Genomic DNA, 22,273 nt, shown 5'->3' with positions numbered 1-22,273 from the left:
GTGAAAGGGAGCAAAGAAAGAACATACAGCTTTCTAGCAAACTTTGTCTCACAGAAACATCTCTAGAGGTGTCCAGAACACAGTACATTGTGTTGTAATAATAACCATGGCCATTCTCGGGGACTGGGCTTAACCTGGATAACTCTCTGATGTGGATACACAGAAACAAAGATACTTAAAAAAACTATACTCCCACTATGTTGAAAGTACATTACAGAACAGATGTTCCTCTGATACATTTCTTTCTTTCATTCTATTTTTTAAAAAGGGCACAAGACAATTCAAGATCTGCTTTGATAGAAATGATACATTCTCCATTACTCATTTTGAGCTTAATTTTAGCTAGTTCTGAGTACTCCGTATCTCCATTTACTCCAAGTAGATGTGTGAATCTCAGAACTTCAAGACGTTTATATTTAGAGACAAGTTAAGGAAGCCTTCCAGGTAGTGATCCATTTCCTAGCAATCAGGAATTATTCTGGTACTTCAAAATTATCTTTTCATCCACCACTGACTTTATTTATCTGAATCGGTTTATATTTCTTTAAGGGAACTTAAGCCTAGCAAAATCTTATGTTTTCCCTTTGATAATATGAAAAATACCCTCTTAAGATGGGTGTCTGATCCAGAAGGATAATAAGAGATTCTTAAAGGTCATATTATGTACACATTATTGGATATATTTGACCATTGCATATTGGTTCTTTCACTATTAAAGGGTGAAGAATCAGAGAAAACTCCTGCAGTAAAATTTGTAACTCACAGTTGTGAAAAACTCATTTTAGATCTGTCTGAAAGGATGTAGTAGAGTCAGTTTGTTGCCTGTATCAACCACATGGTAGATAGCCAATATAGAACATATTGCTCCCAGTTATTTCTGAGATGAAAGGTCTATAAGTATGATAACTACCAATTCTATCACTAATATAAAGAAGCCAGCATTTTTTTTATTGTATCTTTCCCATTGCATAACCAGAACATGTCCAATATTAAGAGAGTTCTGAAATGTCACATTTTCCCCTAAAAAATTATCCTAGATGCAGCCTACAGTACTTGAGATGGGAAGGCTATTAAATTTTGGAATGTTAAAGTATCCTTCTGAGTAACATCCTATTTGTGTTTGCTTTGCTTGCCCAGAGGGTGCTCCTAGATTTCCTGGCCCTTACAAGAGATGCTGGGGACTCAGACAATAATGATAAAAACATACAAGAGGGATTTGAATTTATCTCAGAGGGGCAGCCTGATCATCCCTGCAAGCTTCCAGAGCTTTAGTCTCTGAAATCAAGTAAAATACTGTGAGCTAGAGCTAAAACTCTTCACAATATTCTTTACTAGGGTCTATGGTCAGGGACAAAACATCACTGCTAATGGACAGTTCTTGCTCAATGAGAGTTATTATTCACATATGGGTTTCTCTAGACTGCACAGATGTGTAGTTTCCTAAAACTACACATTTAAGAACTAATCTCATTTAAAAAGTTGTATCTATGAATGCATGTCAGCTAAGATTACCACAATGTCCTGTTTTGGCATTATCCTTTTTGAATCTGTTTAAGATATATTATCACTATTTTGTGGCCACTCCTGTGAAGAATAAAAGAACTCTGGGCTACATCAAAGATGTAACAGACTCATAAAGGAGTTTCTTGTGCTGCTGATAGTTGACATCCAAGTGTGTCTTGTGTCATTCAGTTGGCTGTTTTCTGTCTTCATGCTTCATCTGGCACAACTCATCCCTATCTATAGAGGTATTCAGAAAAAGGAGGTGACAGGCAGCCACTGCTGTGAAGAATGAACACTGTAGTGTTTAATCAGATAGTCCATGGGGTGAGTCTATGCTTGGGTGAGATTTATTGCTAGCACTGGACACTTAGGAATCTTGCTGGGTCTATGAAACTTATCCTCATAGATCTATTTTCCAGATGGAATAATGGGAAAATTCTCACTTTGTAAAGAGATGATAAAAGCAGATCAATGAGTTGCACCCTTGAATGATATAGCTAAGGTGAATGCATTCTGCTGACAGATTGAACAACTGAGTGACTGAGATAACTCAAGAGGATACCTTATTGTTCTTTGAATATATATGCCCATTTGTCAGATTTATTATCCAGATAATTTTTGAATCTTTTACTATGGTGGATATTGCATCTCCAGTTCCAGACTTAATGGCTGTTCCATGAACTCCATCTGGAACTTGTTCAGTAATAGGATGGGCTTTATACTGCCCCATCCCTACAGCTGATCTGTCTCCACTTTCACTTATTAACTGAGATGTCTCAAGGGATAACATAACTGGATGTGCAGAAAGAAGCTTGCATTTATTTTAGTCTCCCAATAAAAGGTCTGTAACTAAATTGTAGCCAGTTAAAAGTGGAGCATGTCTGACTTAATTTTAAACAGATTTGTATTTTCAAGTATGCGTTGCTGTTTACATGTGTACTAAGACATTTAAAATGCAATAATACACTATAATAAAATGACAGCAAAACACCTACTGCAACACTAGAACAACATTTAAAACGGGAATATATTAATAAAGATAGTTTATAGACTTAAAGATATCCAATTTTACTACTGACTAAATAAATCTTAATTTTCGGAGTATTTTTAAAATTTAAAGGCACTTTTTTAACCAAAGCATGCATTTACCAAAACGTACATATTGAAAACTGTGTGACTATTCCAAAAGCAATGGCATTGTGGCTCAGTTTCCAACCTGTATTCTATGTGCCAGCCTCCTCTCTCTTGTTCCAAACTAGTATCAGAATATAAGATACCGATGTGAGTAAGTCATAAAGCTTACACAACATTACTTTGTTTTGGGACTACATTATTTTTCTTCCTTCTCCCTTTCCTGAGTCCACATAAATTTTGTAAATAAAATCTCTTTCTCCCAAGAGGGGAGAGTATTCCACTTTTTTTTATTTTCTGTGAATTGGTTGCTTACAGTGCAACATTAGCAAACAATTCCTTACACCATGAGGAAATACGTAAGTAGCATGTTGGGAAAATAAAACAGATTTAATTATTTCAGTGCAAATTTCAAAGGGATTATAAAAAAGTCAGTTGAATGTATTAAAATACCATGGAAGAATCTTAAGCTACAGAAAGTAGAAATACATTATTTTTATTAAGGCTCATCTGAAAATGTGGGTTGCAGCCATCAACACTGTGCAACAGACAACCCTGCCAAAACTGTCAATAATTATCAGATTTGAAAATATAAGTAGCTTATGCCAATCACACACATTTGGCAAAGCTGTCCTTTCTATATCTGGCAAAGGTGGCAGCTGCATGTTTTACCTGGGCACAAGATCCTCATTCAGTGTTCATTTGTCCAGAAAAGGCTGCTTTGAATTCTGCTAATGCCATATATGAAGGGCAGGTCAGAGCTTCCACTTGAGCAGTTGGACAATGTACATTCCTGTCAAAAGTTTCAGAGGACTTCGTACACTTCTTTCTCTCCTTCCCTCATTTACACTGCTATTGCTGTCACCACATTGGAGTGGATCTGGAACATGAGTGAGAGCATTCCCTTTGGGGAAAGAAACGCATATAAAATTTCCCTAAATAAATATTTATAAACCTACTGTTTCTTCCCTATAAATGAGAATGAACCAACAATTCATGTTGGTTCTATTCAAGTCTGGCCAACTTACGGAATCAGAGAATGACAGAATATCCCAAGTTGGAAGGGACCCACAAGGATCACTGAGTTCAACTCCTGGTCCCACACAGGACCACCCAAAAATCAGACCATGTGTCTGAGAGTGTTGTCCAAATGCTTCTTGAACTCCAGAAGGCTCAGTGCTGTGACCACTGCCCTGGGAAGCCTGTCCCAGTGCCCGACCACCCTCTGGGTGAAGAACCTTTTCCTAACAGCAAGCCTGTCCCAGCTCCATGCTGTTAACTCTCCATTTAGACATCGCCTTGTTTTGAAAGCCAGAGGCTGCATGCAGCCTCTGAAACACAAAACAAAAGCTCAAGGAACTTCTGAAGTGTAAGTAGCTGATGAATTCTAGTGTTTTGAGCCTGCATATTCACCTTCAAATTTCAGAATAGAGAAACAGGTTAAATCTGGAAAATAAAATAAATAAATAAAAATCAAACCTATCTCCAGAAATAGTTATAAAACCAGACTGAAAATAATGTATGCTCCATCCCCCCAGAGGAATAGAAAGGGAGTGGCCTTGCTTCGACTGAGAGAGCAGCAACTCAGTGGGAGTTGCAGATGCTGACATTTTGTGATCTTGGGATATGTTCCCCAGTCTTGGATGTGCCAGCCTGATGCACACAGGTGATGTGGGCTAGCAGCAGTCAGATCCACTGTTTTGGGAATTTGGTTTTACAGCATTTTTGCATCCCTGTCCATGTTCAATACTTCACCTAAGGGCACTCTTATCACATGAGGAGAAATAAAAGTAATCACTCTGTGTTCTTTTTCACTATCCTCTCATTTCTAATTAGAGTGGGTGAATCACTCTTAATAATAGCCCTTTTCTACTTCATATTTACAAACATTGTGCATCTGGACAACAGAAATAATGCTTAGAAAGCATAAATGGGTATTCAGACTTACGATCCGAAGAAGAAAACCGCTCATTTTGCATCTGCAACTACACTGATACAGAAATTATTTTAAAATTTAAAACCGAGAAAATGTTAAGAATAAGCCTTAAAAATAAACAAATAAAAGTGTTGCAATCAATGCAAAATAAATCACAGCTTAACCACCTGGAGAAAATATATGCAAGTGCTTCTAGCAATACTTTGAATGAAAAACACAAATATCTGAGTGATGACACTTCTTTCTTGCCCAGTTCAGGAACTGCCAATAGGCTAACATCTAAAGCAAATTCAAAATCACTTTTTTCTCTGTTGTGCTATGGTATGGTATCTAGCACACTTACTGTGGAAATATAAAAAAATAAATAATAAATAAATAATGTCTGAGCTATTTTTCAGAACTATACCCTGATAGGGAGTATTCCAATGATTTTTGCTAATCAGTTTAAAAGTAACAAATGTACAAGATCACAGTTAAGATGTGCTTTCATCCATAAAGTTTCACATAGCAAAAAACAGATGCCTAACAATTATTTTGTTAAAAAATCTTTCTTGATAAATCCACTACAGGGAAAGCAAAAAGAAAACTAATGAGCATTTTTCCAACATCTCTGGGTATCTTATATTTAGAACACAATGTGATTCAAGATCTGGTTTACTACTCGAGGGGAAAGACTGCTGTTTTTGGTGTTGTCCTTAGCTAGTTACTTCATCATTTCCTTCATCTTTCAAAAAAAAAAAAAAAGCTCCTATTTGTACCAAAGTAGCATAGCATCTCATAACTTAGAAAAGAATCTTCTTTGACATTGTCTGTGCTCTGTGGCTGTTACACGTTTCAAAAATTCCAGTTCTATTTACATCAGTCAGTATCGTATTGGAAACTATGATGGGCAAAACTGATTGCAAATGCTTGGACTTTCTTGGATATTAACTCCCACAACTTCTTTCTTTGCTATAAGACTGCCTTGGAAAGGATTTCTGAGCCTGCAAAAAGTCTTCATTTTTGGAGGAAGATGAAACCAGTGAGTAAAGGCAGGAACAATGTGTTTTGTACTTGAAGGTGAATGAAGACATGCTGGTAAGAACGCATTAAAAATCTACCAGGCCAAATATAGCATAGAAGTAGAGCAGCTGGCAATGTCTGTCATTCCTGCTCATAGTCTGATATATCCATTGACATCTAAGTATGTAGTAGTTATTACATGTTAAAGTTTGAAGAATCCATCCATCACTTCCATGAGCTTTCTGAGTTTTACTGTCAGCATACGGCTCTTCTGTGCATATATGGATCCAGTTATGCAGCCTATATACTTAATGATCACAAGTAATATCCCTGGGCTTCACTGTGATCTCATGCAACTTTAATTCCACTAAGTCAACCAGAATTCCTTCAATTTACAACACTACGAAGATCAGGCCCTCTGTTTTTAACAACCTCAGTCACACAGAACTACATGACAAGAAAATGTCTATGTGATTGTAAACTTTAACATAATGACAATTACACTGAAGATGAACATATTATATGCAATAATGGTGAATGAAACTAAAAAACAGCTAACAAGTGAAAACAACAAAATAGCTGTGATTCTGCTCAAAATGTGGCCTCAGTACCTCCATAGAATTTTTTATTTATTTACTTATTTTGAAAAATTGCTCTCCCTTAAACCATGAGCTTAAAAAGAAGGTATCTCTGGAGGATAGAAGGCAATCTAAACACCAGTTAAAGTTTTAACTTCAGAAATGCAAAGCTTCTTAAAACATATTCAGGAAAACAAGCTGTATGCACTGATAAAATTGTACGTACTGATAATTCCCCAGTATCTACATTTTACTACAAAGTATAGGTATTGTTATGTTAAACAGACAAATATTTTTTTTCAGCAATTCACTGAAATCCTAATTCCCAGCAACTCTTTCAAGAGATGTAATGTTATTGAAGTGCAGTAGTATTTTCACAATGCATGATTACAGAACTTGTTAATAAGAAAAACTAAATGAACAAAGGAACTGGTATCAAACTGTAGACACATTCATCTCTAGGTCACCAGTTCCAAAAGGTTAACTAATGAAAGAGAAGTTCTGCTGTGAATTGTCAGGGTTTTTGGCCCATTAGCGCTGGCCACCATCAACTCTCATATCAAAGCCAAAGCTATGTAACTGCGTAGCACCCACAGGCAAAGAGGCACCAAGTGTCCCAGCAGGACTACTCTAACACCCCCAGCTCCACCTCAGCCATGCTGCAGAAACAGACGTGAAATACAGATTGTCCAGAAAAGCTCAGCAGAGAGAGACAATAAAGCTGCAAAACCACTCTCCCCAAACAGCATCTGTTGTCTGCCCTAAACACTTGTCAAGGAGCAGTTGGCCAAGGAGCTGAATTATGGTCTAGACCTTTGAAGAGCTCATCCAGTGCCATTGTGCCACCAGAAGAAATGTGTCGATGTTCTTGACTGTGTCTGCTTGTGGTCACGCATTTCTATTAATCTGGTCTTTTTTATGAGTTTTGAATTTACTTCATCAGAAATGCTGAACTGATGTGAGACTTGTACACAAGGGCAAAATTATGAAATTAATACAGATGTGAAAGGACAACAATAAACACATGTTGCTGGTTAATATTTTCCCTGAGTCACCCTTTCTTTAGTTAAATAAAATTAAATGTTTGTTATTACATTAGGAAAAATGGTATTTATTCTGCAGTGCAAACCTGCAACTAGAATCAGTCTTATCTGTTGTCTTCATGAATACTGAAATAGTTAATTGATTAGTCAAATGATAACAATTGTTACTCAGGCTGTGCCATGAGATTATGTACTCACACTGAGAATCAATGGTAATTAGGTAGCTGATCAATGCAAGCACCTTTTCAAATGTTTGCAAAGCTCAAAAATACCAGTACTGTTGCTAAAACTGATCATGAGGAGTGAAAGAAACATTCTGTACTGAAAAATTCTCTTTTCATTATAATGCTCAAAAATGTACTCTTCTCCTTTTGTTTTTGATGTGTGGTAAAGAACTCTATGACATCAACAATATAAAAAGTGTAGATTAAAGAACCAAGACCTATATTAGACTTTGTACCCCATCGTCAGAGAAAAAAACTGAGTATAATAGCCACAGCAGGCTCATATCCAAGCAATCCTGGAGCTGACTAAAAAAAAAGCAGTACATAATCAGTTATCGGTATCTTTAATCTACACATGAGATCATGTTGAAGCATTTCTGATGTACTTTTCACAACAGTTTTTAAAAACTTTAAAAAAGTATTTCCAATACTATTCCAGTTAAAGCTCTTGTGTTGTACATGGAATCAGTCTGCCTTGTCATGAACAAGACATTAATGTGCAGTACTGCCTTAATTTCACTTACACATGCATGGACACACACACATACACAAAATCGTGAAATAAAGTGTTTATAAAGTGAGATATATTAAATCATGAAACTGAGCTTATTAAATCATGAAACTGATGTTACATTTTTTAAACCTTATATTTATTTCTACATATTTTAAAATTGCCTTGCTTTGCAGTAATTCACCTCCTTCACTATTAAATTCTGTCAAAACATTTACAAAAGTCAAAGAGATATTCAGAATTTCCCATATTTGCATATGTATATATTTGTATATGTATATATACCATACTTAATGTAACTTTCCCAACTTACAGTGAATACAGACATAACAAAAATACTATATAGGTAAAAGGAAACTGTCAGTGAATCTGAAGGTTACAGACATACGGTTGTATGATGTGAACATTCTATAAGCTGTTCCTAGAAAGATGTCAACCTTTCAAAATAAAACATGTATTAGCTCTTTAAACCTAAAATGAAATGTTATATAGCACATAATAACTGACACTCTATCTTGTTTTGCTTTTTGTTTCATCATCACAGAAAATAAATTTTCCTTTTTATATGTTTACATTAAGAACTTGAAATAAACACAAAAGGAAGGTTTTAGCAAAAATCTCAGAGTAACTAGGAATTAACATTTCCTACCTATCTTTGCTACATTACCTGAATTCTGTGCCTCATACCCCATGAATACATACTAAACACAACACTGCAGTAACAACCATTTTTCCTTTTCAAGAATCTGTACAAAATATTTTACCAATGCTTCCTCCACTGAATATGATGTAAGGTACTTCTGCATAGGAATATGTTTAAATTAATTTGTACATATATATACATATGTAACACTTCCATGTAAAGGCCAACATTTTTCTGAATAAAGACCAAACACAATTTTAATAAGTTTGCTCTTGCTACATACATGTAACCTCTATTGATGTTAGGAAAACAAACAGGCAAGCAAAAACAAAAAAGAGCCTTGAAGAAAAATGCTTTGTAGATTAGAGGATTTACCTTTACCTATACAGAGATCAACTCTGTATAAACTTGCCTGTTCCTCCTCATTTCTTAAATGTTTGATTAATAAGATAATGAGGCATCTTTTGTCTGAAAGTTCCCTTCATTAGGCTAACAGACAAGACAAAAACTGATGAAGCACATGGTATATGTTTGCACACACTTTAAAATAACCATTGTCTCAGTCTTGCTGCACTGCCTGCAGAATCTCAGCAGGTTTGTCTAGGAAATATATTGGCCTGTCCTGACTAGAAAAAATATAAACCATAATTTTGGCTGTTGTTTTCATTCCTTTTATACTGACCAATAACTCAGTTCCTTGTATCTGGCAGTACAGCTTTTATAACATGGTCTGCTTTGTACTGGCATTTTTGGACCATTTTTCTTTAAGTGTCATGTATCTCAAACAGCTTTACAGAATGAATTATTGTGTTCGAACAAGCACTTCCTCAGTATGATATGAAGCACATGGATCAATCCGTAGGCCGTAATAAGAGAAGGAACACGATTGTTTGTATTTCTGGATTAACCTTTGGAGTTTTCAGATATGGAATTCAGCAACTGCCAACTGAAAGAAAACCCCAGCATAATGGCTTATATGAAGGATAAAATGTGTAACAACACAACATCACCTTGTCGAGTTTGATCTGAGACCTCTCTAACTCAATTGTTAAGAGTATGATGTACGTCCAACATACCATCTTACCAACATGCATTAGAAATGTTCTGCAGGTCTGAACTTCTACATATTCCCAAAGATGGAGTAACAAACACTCTGTGGCACATCTATAAGGAATGCTATCAGCCATCAATCATAGGTTTTGACCATTTTCTAAGAGTTATCCAGCCTTTACACACAGGATCTTGGAAGAACATGTCTAACTTTTTTAATATTTTATCTCTTACTTTGCACATTAATTCTTTATCCTCCCTTTTGAAACAGGAGTATATATAATGAAAAATTTACTTCCATTTTGGGAGGATTATTAGAATAATGCATAACAGCTCATTCATGATTACTGATCCAAATGTTGAAAAGAATATCAACAAAATAGATAATAATGCAAAGACATTCAGTTATGCCAGTGTTGTTTTAAACTGTGTATTCAAAAAGCTTACTTTAATAATTAATCAAATAACTGAATTATAATAGAAATAAGTGATTTAGGATGTAATTAACTTAATTATAAACAATTATTATGAATACATAAAAGATTGAAATTCATTAGCATATTAGAAACATTACAAGTTTTGTTCTATAAATACACTAAAACAAGACTTTTAACCACTGTAACCAAAATGCACAGTATTATCCAGAATACATGAAAGCCAATACAATGATATCAGGATATTCCTCCAATTTCACATAGTCTTGCTTCCCAGCTGGCAATCTTATCATTATAGCTTATATAATTCCTGCTTTGATATACTATAAGCTATTTTCAGTCTCAAGTTATCTCAAAAAGCCCAGCTACCACTGTCTCAGATAATATTTCTGTTGACTTCAAAGTTTGTCTGGTTTACATAATGCAACTCAGGCAAGTATGAGATCAACATATTTATTACAAAGTTTTATTATCTAAAACTAATGTTAATTAACTTCTTTATGCTAAGTGGAGGACACTGCAAGACATATAGTTCCAATAAAATCTCTCAGTAATGTTTTCAAGACAGGGCTGGAAGAGAGTCATTTCTAAGAAAAAAAAAAAAAAAAGTTTATTTTAAAAAGTAATGAGAGAAATACTTTAAAAATGGAAGAAGCAAGAAGCACCATGACCACAAAACTGAAAAAAAAAAAAAAAAAGTTTCAAAAATACGGTAGCACAAGAAAAAGAGCAATGTTGGACTGGGCGCAGCAAATGAAAAGCATAATGAAAACTGTTCACTCACACTATATTTTATTTTAAAAAACGTATGGAGTTCAGGTTTTCAGTCTGCTTCTACAGAATACTATCAATGGCTTTAAATTTTGAAAATAAATAGCATCCATGACATCCCTCTCTAAGATGAGAATTATGTACAATATGATGATTACAGTGTAAGCATGAGAATTTTACTGTTACCAGTTGTGATATCTCAAACAAAAACCAACAGCCCCACCTCTCTCCACTGATTACTGTGGGCAGCAGGCAGTTTGCCTGCACTGAAGGCAAGGAAAGGTGCTCTTTGAAAACGTGACACCAAGAATTCTGAACCCACATGGGATCTTTACAAGTGAATTCAGAACACTGGTGATACCTCACCTACCTAATTTTCTTCTTGTCTTCCAGAATTAGTGATTCCATATCGCTAATCAAAAGCTCTAGCACCTTAATATATGAGCATGTAATTCATGCTTTTTAAAATATGTCTAATTACAGTAGCAAATGGAGTTAATAGATCTACAGTGATCAACAGTCCCGTTTATATGAAATGTGAATACACACCAAAGACATTGTTATTCTCTTTTCCAGGTTTACCAATATATATATTATGAATTTGACATTTGCTGCAATTTATGACAACTGAATTCAAACTGACTAGAAATAGACTCAGCTTCTCTCTGCCTATGAAAGGGTAGTGCACAGCTGAGAGGCCCAGGAAAGAAATGCTCCCTTGGGAATCACAGCTCCTTTCCACTTCTCCCACCATTTTGGAGTTGCCCTGAAATCAGTGAGAGGCAGACTTGTACTTTTTATGTTCTCCCTCCTGCAAAGGGGCAGCTCCAGTTCTCCCCATCAGGAAGGGAGGAGACAATGGCTGCTTTCACATATTTCAATTGCTTTCACATACACACTTGTGCAATGCATAAACACCCATACATGCCCTGCTTTAGTCATACCGTGAAAAGGGAGGGAATGCTTTGCACCTCTTTCTTCTTGAATGCAACCCTAATTTGCTCCCAAGCAAAAGACATCCTTCTTTACACTATGTAATACCCCACAGTGAAGTAGCATGTGAGCCAAAAAGGAGGCAGAAAAACAACAAAGGTAAACAAAACGCCTCAAATTAAATTAAACTGAAGAACTACTCACTGTAAATTACCCATATTTGTGAGGATGTATTTAGAATATGTAGAATTAAATTAGTGCAATTTATGACATTTTATGCCATTTATGAAATTTTTAGAAACTTAAGCACAGAAAGAAAACAGGCTGAATTGCATATAATCATACCCTCATATAATTTTTAAGAGTATGTCAAATTAGAATGCTTAAGAAAATGCAGGAAATCTAAATGTGGTCCCTGACAGGCTGAATCTGGGCTCCGTTTCAAAAGACTTTTTCTCCTGTTGCCTGCTTCCCCTTTTAATCCTGATAATGAAGACACAGGTCTGGTCAGCTTCAGGCTGGCATTTGCCTTTGATGACTTATTTCTTCTGTGCCTGCGTATCTCTTCAGGCAGCTAATTTCTGATAAGGTTTACTCTAAAAAAATGTCTAAGACGAACAAGTAATATGAAACCAATCTAAATATGTTTACCTTTCACAATATTAACTTTCAAATCATAAAAACTGATCAGACCTTTGTAATTTGCATAACTTCTTGGGAAATGCTAGAGCTACATGAAATAATGGTTCAAATAGTGGCATTTTTCCTTTTCATTCAATACTTTGTTATTCATCAATCATTGCCCTGATCACAGAGCAGTGGATTATGAAGGCTCTGCTGCTTCAATTGGTGATAACTTTTAACAGGTCAAGGTGATTTGTTTAGGGGCCTCTATTTTACAATCTCTTCTCCTGCAAGCAGGTTTCAAATACTGACTAATGGTGTTTCTGCATATGAAGTAAATTGTAGACATGAGGGAGAAGGGGGTTTGATACTATCTGGGGAAGATACTTTCAAGTTTTACAGCAGATCCTTGGATTGGTGTGTATTTTGTTGAGCTTGAATAATGTCAATGCATATAAATTTTACTTTGAATATGAAATTCATATGTATGAATATGAAAAAGAATTTAATCTGCACTTGAAGACATAATGATCATTTTAGAAATACAGAATAAAGTTTTCTAAATTCACCAGAACATTGTGATTTTATTTCCTGCTCAACAAAGAAAACCACTGAAACGTCACCTCACTATTATTATTTAAGCAGTGCTAAACTGATTCTGTCAAAATATGACTTAATAAAGCTAGTAATCCAAGTCTAAATCATACTTCTTCATGTGAATAATTCTGGTAAAATTACCAGTCTATATTATTCCAGACAAATGTCAGCTTCGGTACTGGAAACTGTTAGCTTCAAATGCAGGTGACTATAACCATGTATTTATGTAAGATTATTATACAGTATCACCATTTTACAAGATGTTTTGGTGGTAGTGCAATGATTGCAACTGGTAATTTCCAGAATCTTTTTCTTCCCACATTAGGGACCTGAATTTTAAATGTACTTTTAGGCTGTACTGAACCTAGAACACAAGGACTTTTGTCTTCAATTCTGCTGATATTATCAGCCAAGTCGACCTAATGAATTATTTGTTCACTATCAGCACTGGCTTTAATGTAGATAAAATCAGTAGGAACATTAAAAAAAAAAAAAAAAAGAGCAAAAAGAGCCAAGACTTGCAACCTAGGTGAAAATAGAACTCCTTTGGCATAGAAAAGTTCTTACTTTTATGGCATTGTTTTTATAACCATAAAAAAAATAAAAATAAATAAATAAATTAATGCCCAGTTCTTTAAAAAGACAGAAATAGAACTTCTGAAGCACTGAAGAGACAAACTTAGCTAGACAGTCAGGGATTTTTTCCAGCTCCTAGGAATCATAATGAGATCAGGAAGCTCTTTTTACAGAATCCAGTAAAATCACAGCCTTTTCAGGAATAACGGAACAAGTTGGAATAAGCAGTACTAGAAGATAGCAGGTAACCTGGAGAAATGATTTGCCAGCTATAATTGATATGAAAATCTAAATGATATGACTGATATACATATGGCAACAATCTCAAATTAAAAATAAAATCCAATCCCACAGAGTTCAGTGCAGATTTAACCATATTTTCCTAACGACCATACAAATGAACAGGTGCAGGGTTGTATAAGTGCTCTGAAGTAAGTGCCTTGTTCTGGCAAACAGAAAGAAAAAAACTTCCATGAATGTAGTCATAAAAATGTCTAAAACTTAACCTTTAATCTTCCCTCTCTAAATAAATAAACTGAATATAAGATATGGATTTTAACTTTAAACAGACATATTTACAGTGATTGACTTTTACCATGTACTGTTTTGCTTATCAGATCAAATGTTTAAAAAGAATATTATCTAGTACATTTAGTAATGCAATACTCTCATCAACTTTCATTTGTTCACAGGCATATGAAAGTTGATGAGCAGAATTAAATATATATATATGTATATATATATAAAGACATGCAGTTCTTTAATGGCTCACAGTATTTTTCCAGTTTTGTAACATTAAACCAATTACTTAAAATATGGCCATAGTTGCCAGTTGAAAGTATTCATTTCTTTCCCCCTAATCATTTTGAAATATTAAATTACTAGCACCAGTTCATCTTATCACAGGAAGCACTATAAAACTCACTATAAACAAAGAACAGATTATCCTACAACTTTTCTTACTTTAGGTTTATAAATAAAACCCTAGAAAATAGTCCGATAGGGTAATGTTAGATCAGGCTGCTAGGCACAAACATGAGCAACCCATGGACAAACTGTGCAAAGCATACATATTCCTGAGCAGCATTATACTATAGACAAACTACTTTTTCAGGATGGGGATCCTGAGTGTGTGAATTGTGATAGGAATCTACAACATTCACCACAACTTCATGAAAGCTGTGCTGTGCTCTCAGGGCTGTAAAGCAACACTTTGTTTACTTTTAAGGTGTAATGGCTGGTCACTCTCTTCTATGAATTTTCCACCTATGAAGTTTCCATCATAGGCAGAAGTTCACAAGTCATTGGCCAAATACACAAAGAGCTGCTGAGCGCAAGCTTAGGTTCTGCTTGGGGAGCCCATTTCTTCAAGACACATAGGGTGAGCAATCACCTGGGCTTTGATGAAAATGTGTGCACATACACTTTGGTATTTTTAATATCTTAGCAATATTTTAATAGAAGAAGATGTGTGAATGAGAAATGCATAATTATTCAATGTAATTATAGCTCTCACTAAAATGAGTTTTATTGGAATAAAAATCTACAAGATATCTAGGAGGCTAAAATTGAAAGTTAAATTATACAATACAAAATATAAACTTTGTCTTTGCCAATCTGCTACACCTATTACCATAAACACACAATCACAGCTACCTTCTACATTACAATTCAGTTATTTAGATAAGGAAATAGCTGTAGCACTGGAGATGCTTCCAAACAGTGTCTCAGTTGACTTTATACTTTACAAAAAAAGCCATGAAAAACCTTGAGAATTACTACTTTGTTAACAACATTTGACATTATGGCCCTTGTGGGCCTCCAAAAGAAAATAAATGTAAAAGACAGAAGAACCAGCCCTCACAGGTAAGTGATGGTGAAATCAAATTATAGTAAAAGTATAGTTCTTAAGTACCTCTCCAGAAGGTCTCCGAAAATACCTCCAAGATTTCTTATTTTGTGGAGGCAACTTTCTTGGAGCTGAGCTCTCCAGATTCCATGGAAATTCTTAAACAAGTAGGAATGAGATTTTTTTTTTTAATTTTTTTTTTATTTTTAACAAGGAGAAGGAAAAGTTTACAATTCATCACAAGAGGAGACAAGAAAAATCATATATATATATATATATATATATATATATGGCTCTACTGTACTACTAAAAGAATAGGAACCTTAAGAGAAAGAAATGGATGACGAGCAAGAGATATGGAAGGGTAAGAGAAAATAGAAAAAAGAAAAAAGAAAATAGAAAATAGAAAAAAGAAAATACAGACAAAAGTTGAAAAGGAGGAAGAGAGGATAAAAAAATGAAGAAAAACATTAAAGTACTTCTAATGCCTTCTGAGAGGTAGATCAGAAAATTATGCCTCAAAACTATTGTAATTTTATCTATTATTATATCTTAAGGGATACTTTGAAAGTATTGTGATGGGTGTCATTAGTATACATACAGAGAAAATATGTTTTAGGGGATGTGAAAATAGCAATGCTTTAGGAGCTTCATACTAATTACATAGCATTATATGACACTAAAATCTAGAGTGATTAGTGTGTTTATCTACTCAAAGATGCATTATGTGTTTTACCTGGTAATATTCAAATGTAATATTACTGCATATCTTTTCACCAAGCTGGCCAATCACTAATTACTAAAATTATTCCACCAAACTGCAGCAGAAAGATTAATATTGTCAGGAAAGTACAAGGCTCTGAAATGTTGTCAAAACAAAGAATATTGATCTTCTTAAAACACTGCAGTTAGTATATAAATCACTGGAAAATGATTGACATTAATATGGGCCTTTTGTGCAAATGCACTTTATCATGTACCTTTGTGACAGTAATAGCATTTTATTATACTACATGGCACCTTAACATACTCTACAGACAATTTTTTTCAATTTGAGAGATTCCATTAAAAAAAAAAAAAAAAGTAGTTGTTGAGCAAAAAAGAAAATTAACTGTCTTTATTCAGTTTGATTTAATACCTTGTCAGTTTGGTGCATTTTTTACGATTCTTTGTATAAATAAAAAGTTGAAAAGAGCTATTCTAATGGTAATTTGGATCAACCTTACAAACATATGATTCCAGGTTCCTAAAAGAGGCCCACTTGAGGGGGCTTTAAAACTGAACAAAAAGAGCCCTAGGGCTCTACAACTCACATTTAACCTACTTACATGAAAAAGGAACTGCTTTGGTTAAGAATAAACTTCCACAAGCTCAGGTTCAAACCAAACATGCCAGCATATTAGTGAGGAAATGAAACAGCAAATAGTAACTCCTTTCATACTTGTAAAAGAATACTGTATTTATTTAAACGCTTTGGCAGAAATTCTCATTTTAATTAAATTGCATTTACTGAAATAACATTTTCATAATTAAGAAAAAATAACCAATTCCTTTTAAAGACCTATGAAAATCACAGCAACCTAAAATATATGGAGAAAACATATAATTGTGAGAATAAATCTGTCTGACTAATGTGGGACATGAGTCAGGAAAAAAATGATAGTATATTTTTTGTGCTTGGCAAGCCTATGCAATGCTGCCACAGTAACCCAAATAAATTAACTTCTGTCTGTTTGGAAATCATCAAAAACAGTGCACAATTTAAAACGTGGTTGGTTTTGATGCATTTTTTCCTTCTGGATGAAGCTACTTGCTATCACCATATATTGCTTTTTCTTTATGTCCATCTACCATGAAAAGTGCTGAAATATCCTTAGAAATGAAGATTTCATTTCTCCTATTCCAGTGTTCAAAGGGATCAAGATAAAGATGCGGAAGTAATTTTTTTTGGAAGACCTGTCCCACTCACCAATACATCCAAGAAATCAGGGTGGCTACCGAGGTTTTCACTTAGTACTTTGTATAGCCATGAGGTCAGAGACAAGGAAACAGTTTCACTGTGAACACAAGAGTGAGGACACACATTTAAAATAATAAAAGCAGCTAAAACCAAAAGAGAACAAAAAGCTAATTATCCCTCTGTGAAATGGTCATGATCATTCAATCCACGTGCTGGCAAGCTACCTTAGTTTAAAATCATGCCTACATTCCTGAGGTCCTCATCATGGGGATAAAATGTATCAGATCAGTTTTAGGCATGTGTCATTGATTAGTTTTAATACCTACTAAGAACACTTTTGGAATGGAAAAAATGACAGTCTATAGTAACACTTTCTATTGTACACTTCACCATCCAACTGCGTTATCACTTCAATCTTATCCTTCACCAGGTCATTTAAATATACGTTTATTTGGAAACAATAGTGCAGCTGCTGCTTGTTTGCACTGTTTCTAGAGTTACTCAGCAATTTAACTAGTTCATTGCTTGCAGAAAGGAAGAGAGAGCATGGAAAAACTTATGGAAACAGAGCTGCACAGAAGTGAATGTCCTCTGTTTCAGCTGTGAAGTCCTGTGCCATTTGCTCACCATTATTCCTACTGGAATGGTATACTGAAAACACTGTGTTCTGATGGCTGGAAATTTATCCACTGGCACTTGATAACCATTTGCTTTTATACTAATATTGTGCTTTGACTGAAATACCTCTTGTCCCTCCCTAGTGCTTTTCTGCTTCTGATATTTATAAAGAGAACAAATCTCCTCTAACATCCTTCTTTTTCACCAGACTAAAAAAACAACAAGAAGAAAGACTTCTTCTGAATACCCCACTAGCTGGGGTATTGGGCTCAGTCTAGACATGGTAGGACCTCAACCACCTTCTGTGTAGGTTACACTGCCTTGCTAGCAAATACCATCCACAGTGTGTGCTCCTGGTACTCTCAAAACGAAGCCAACAGGTCCTGCGATATTTTTACACCAGTCCTTTTGGAACTCTGTCACCTTGACTGTGGCACATTTAACTCTTTTAAAGATTTCTTTACATGTCTGTTGTTTCAATATTCATACTCCTGTTTCTAACTACTCCACATTATTTGTCTTGACTAAGTATAATATATCCAGCTCAGGTATTGAGATGCTTAAAGACAATTCGTAGATTTGACCTATCTAAATTGCACAGCTTCCGTACATCTTTCCTTTTTTTTTTTTTTTTTTTTTGTTTATTTGTTTGTTTGTTTTTTGTGTTTGTTGTTGTTGTTGTTTTTGTTGTTGTTTTTCCTGAAGTTGAAGAACCTTGACTGTTTGTCTCACTACCATTTGCAAAGTCTAACATACTTCACTTTGGCCATTTTAACCTCCCTGATAAGACATTAATCCTTACATAGCTTTTCTTACTAAGTCTTACTGCTCTTCCTGAGTTGGTTCTGCACTAAGGGCTGGAGCCCCTCAGGACTTAAAAACTTTTTTAGCTGCCACTTCAAAAATAAAGCTTGATTTTTTGCACCTTTGACTGAAAATAAAAATACATCCCATTTTCCCTTATATTTAATTGTTCAATCCACATGACTTCATCAAGTTTGTAACAGTGTTTATTCTGTTATCTCTTTTTAAAGAGATTGCAAAAGACTCTCCTCCTTCTATCAAAATGGGAAATGAGAATTGCTGTCCACACATACTTCTCTTATTCAAATATATGCAATCTGGTAGCAACACAATATTTTTCTTATATTATGGAAAAAAAGAAAAAGGCAAGCGATTCAATTTACCAGCTTGTAACAGCTCCACACACTGCTTTGCTTTCTGCTGCTTCTGGATTTTCCTTACTTGTCCTGGCTAGTCATAGGTTGATTTCTTTTCTAATTGATCATTCTATTTCCAAATTGTAAAAAATAAATTTGAAAATAAGACCTGAACATAAGTGTATGTAACATACACAGAGCTGTATATGCATATATGACTACATGTATACAAATATATACAGTTTCTTTATCTTTTAAGGTCATTCTGCAGTAGAATGTCACCAATTTACTGGATTGTTCAAAGTGTCCTGCAAAAATGATTTCACTGTTTTGCTCATTTCTCAATGAAATTAAAATTGACTCAATTTATGATCACTCAGTCAGTATTTCTCTTCTGTTGAAATGTCCTCCTCTTCTTTGAGTTTGTTCCCAGGCCTTGACAAGGATCTATGGCAGATGGCAGCATTACCTGGCCCAAAATGAAGACTACTCTGTTGTCTGTGTTTAGCTCCTCTGGTGCCAAGTCCATTGATTCTTTTCAGCAAGAAATGGGCAGCTGCATGTCATGTCAGATGCTGATGTTGATCAACCAGCAGCCTGTATCTTCTCACAGTTTCCTATCTTCTGCAATTTCTAGCAGTTTCTGGCTTCTGGCCCCTCTATTATCTCTTCCTTGCTTTGTGGAGATAGTATATCAAAAAATTGCTGCACAGCTGCTATCTTCTGACTGTCCATTTCTCTTCTTTATTTCCAGTGCACCAAGTCCCTATCTTAGTTTTATTTCTTCCCAATTATTAGTTTTCTTCCTCTCCTTTGCTAGTGGGCCACTTTTTGCCGCCAGGAAATCTGTTCCCTTCTAGACACTTTTGCCCATTAGATGTACAGATCTTCAGATACCCATGAAACTTACTCTCCTTTTTTTATTTCATCACTTCCTCACATCCTCATCCAAACTGCCATGCCACTCAGGCATGCAATTCCATTCCTCAATTATTTTCTTCCATAAGTCTTACAAACAAGAGTTTTCATTCCTTTGGACCTTGTTTTAATAATATTATCTTAAATTTATTTATTGTTGAACTAAAACATTCCTGTGTATTTCAAATGTTCTGACACAGAAATGTTTTAATTAGCAAACATAGGAATCTAATATTTACCCAACATTTTTCAGATGCTTTATTTCTTTTTTTTTTTTTTTAGGAGTGCATGGTATAAAATATAAAGAAAATCCAAATTACACAAATTCACATAGAAAATGAAATATGATTGCATAAGGTCTCTTAATGCCTGAATGAGCATACTTCAGATTCTGTTGCTTCCCATTTCTATCCAGAGAAATAATGTGCTCAGTTGCTTCTTTTATCCATTTGAATTATCACTACACTAAAGTAAACAATGCAAAGTCCCATGTTGACTTAATACAGAAAAAGATAAAATACTTGGGTTGAAGAAATCTTGTTTTCCAATGGGTATGCATTTAACCTATTAAAGCTAAGATTTCAGTTAATGAAAGTATCTTGTGCTAAAGAGAAAAAAAAATGATTCAAAATATATTGCATGGGAACAACAACGACAACAAAAAAAAATACAGGAGGAAATCATTAAAGCTACAGCCACACAAAGTCCTTCTCTCTCTCTCTCTCTCTCTCTTTTTTTTTTACATGTTTTTTTTTTTTTAATGAGATTTTCTCCTGAACATTGGTCTATGTGTGGTATGGGATCCTGGCTGATTCACTCAAGCTGTACTTTGTTTTCAGCTCTGGCAGCCTGCAATTCAACCCTTACTGCTCAGAAAGATGGAAGCTCTCACAATTTCAGTTTAGAAGGCTGCACTTTGCAGCCAATTACTCAAATGTTATGTAGGCTCAAGTGAGCTTTCTACAGAAAGCACACTAAAAGATAAACTGGCTTATGCCCTGAAAGGGAGTATTTTCAACAGCTCTTGGGTGCACAGAGAGAGATCTCATGGGGCATAACATGCTCTTTGTTGCATGTCAATATGGTCTGCAGTAGGCTGGGGAGGGAAGTCACAATCCAAGGGCCCTTGCCATGACAGCGGCTCTGTTGGACCCTGGATGTGAGAAGTCCCAGGCTCCCTGTGAGAGGAAAAGCCAGAATCACAGGTGATCATGGCCTGGCCCATGTAGGGCCTTTAGGATATTGCTACCTCAGTAATACAAATACGTAAGGCCAGAACAGACCCCAGCCCACAAGGATTACTATACACTATATTCCTTCTTTCAAGTCAGAAAAATGTTGAGAATGTTTTATGGCATATTTAGGACATTATTAATTTTTCATTTTCTATCAAGGAACAGGTGAAGAAAATCATTAATTTACAGACAGCGATTGATGTGCTTCTCTTACATATTGCATTTTGAGCATAGATATCATAGTGACAGCACACCTGCAGTATGAAAGGAATAAGAGGCAAGCACTTAGCTGGAAAAATTGTATTTATTAACATTCTGACATTTTATTATCTCCCCTATTTCTGTTAATTGCACCTAGAAAGCAGATACAAAATTGCCTGCACAATGATAGTTGGGAACCTTAGACCTCAGCTAGTTCTCTAAAGCAATAAGAAATACAGCAAAATCAACTATGAACATACATAAAAAAGTATGATACAGGATAACTGATGATGAATTTCTCCTCAATAGAAATGAGCCTGTGATGGAAAAGAAACAGTTCAGAAGAAACTCCTAAAGCTCCCCTATTTGTCCGGGGTATCCTCAACTGCAAACAGGAGAAGACTAATTTTGGCTCCATACAACACTATACAAAGAAAGCATGTCTCAATGTGTACCCCAGTGCTGGTCCATGACTGTATCCTGACCTCGGGATGGAAAGAAATACGTATGTGACCAACTTCCTGTTAATGTAGACTAGCTTGTAGTGAAATCTACTGAAAAGTGTGGACTGCATCTTCCAACAGGTCCCTAGAACATAAACTGAGTCTTTGGGCCCTCCTTAGGTATGCTCTCTTAGTATGTGCAGGCTCAAAATAACAAGAGGCTCTAGCTTGTCGTGGTTTTGACTTTGGTTCTTCCAAACTCCAGACAAAATAAAAACAGAAACAAAAATGGAAGGACTTAGCATAAAAGTTGACCCTCGAACACTGGCAGCT

General features: G+C 35.2%; 1 protein-coding gene across 7 annotated transcripts in view; it reads right to left on the bottom strand.

The window, feature by feature from the left end:
• TOX (thymocyte selection associated high mobility group box) overlaps positions 1-22,273 on the bottom strand; it is a 223,865-nt gene that overhangs the window by 170,843 nt on the left and 30,749 nt on the right. Inside the window, exon 2 of one of the 7 annotated variants that reach the window (XM_013092644.5) lies at positions 17,375-17,462. The exons of the other annotated variants lie outside the window; for them this stretch is intronic. The gene's annotated coding sequence lies outside the window, so the exon portion shown is untranslated. The remainder of the gene's footprint in view (positions 1-17,374; positions 17,463-22,273) is intronic. 7 annotated transcript variants of the gene reach the window in all.

This window comes from Anas platyrhynchos, chromosome 2 (genome assembly GCF_047663525.1).
Source record: "Anas platyrhynchos isolate ZD024472 breed Pekin duck chromosome 2, IASCAAS_PekinDuck_T2T, whole genome shotgun sequence".
In the NCBI taxonomy this organism is placed as follows: domain Eukaryota; kingdom Metazoa; phylum Chordata; class Aves; order Anseriformes; family Anatidae; genus Anas; species Anas platyrhynchos.
Note: the sequence above shows the minus strand (reverse complement) of the source record. Positions and strands in the feature narration are given on the sequence as shown.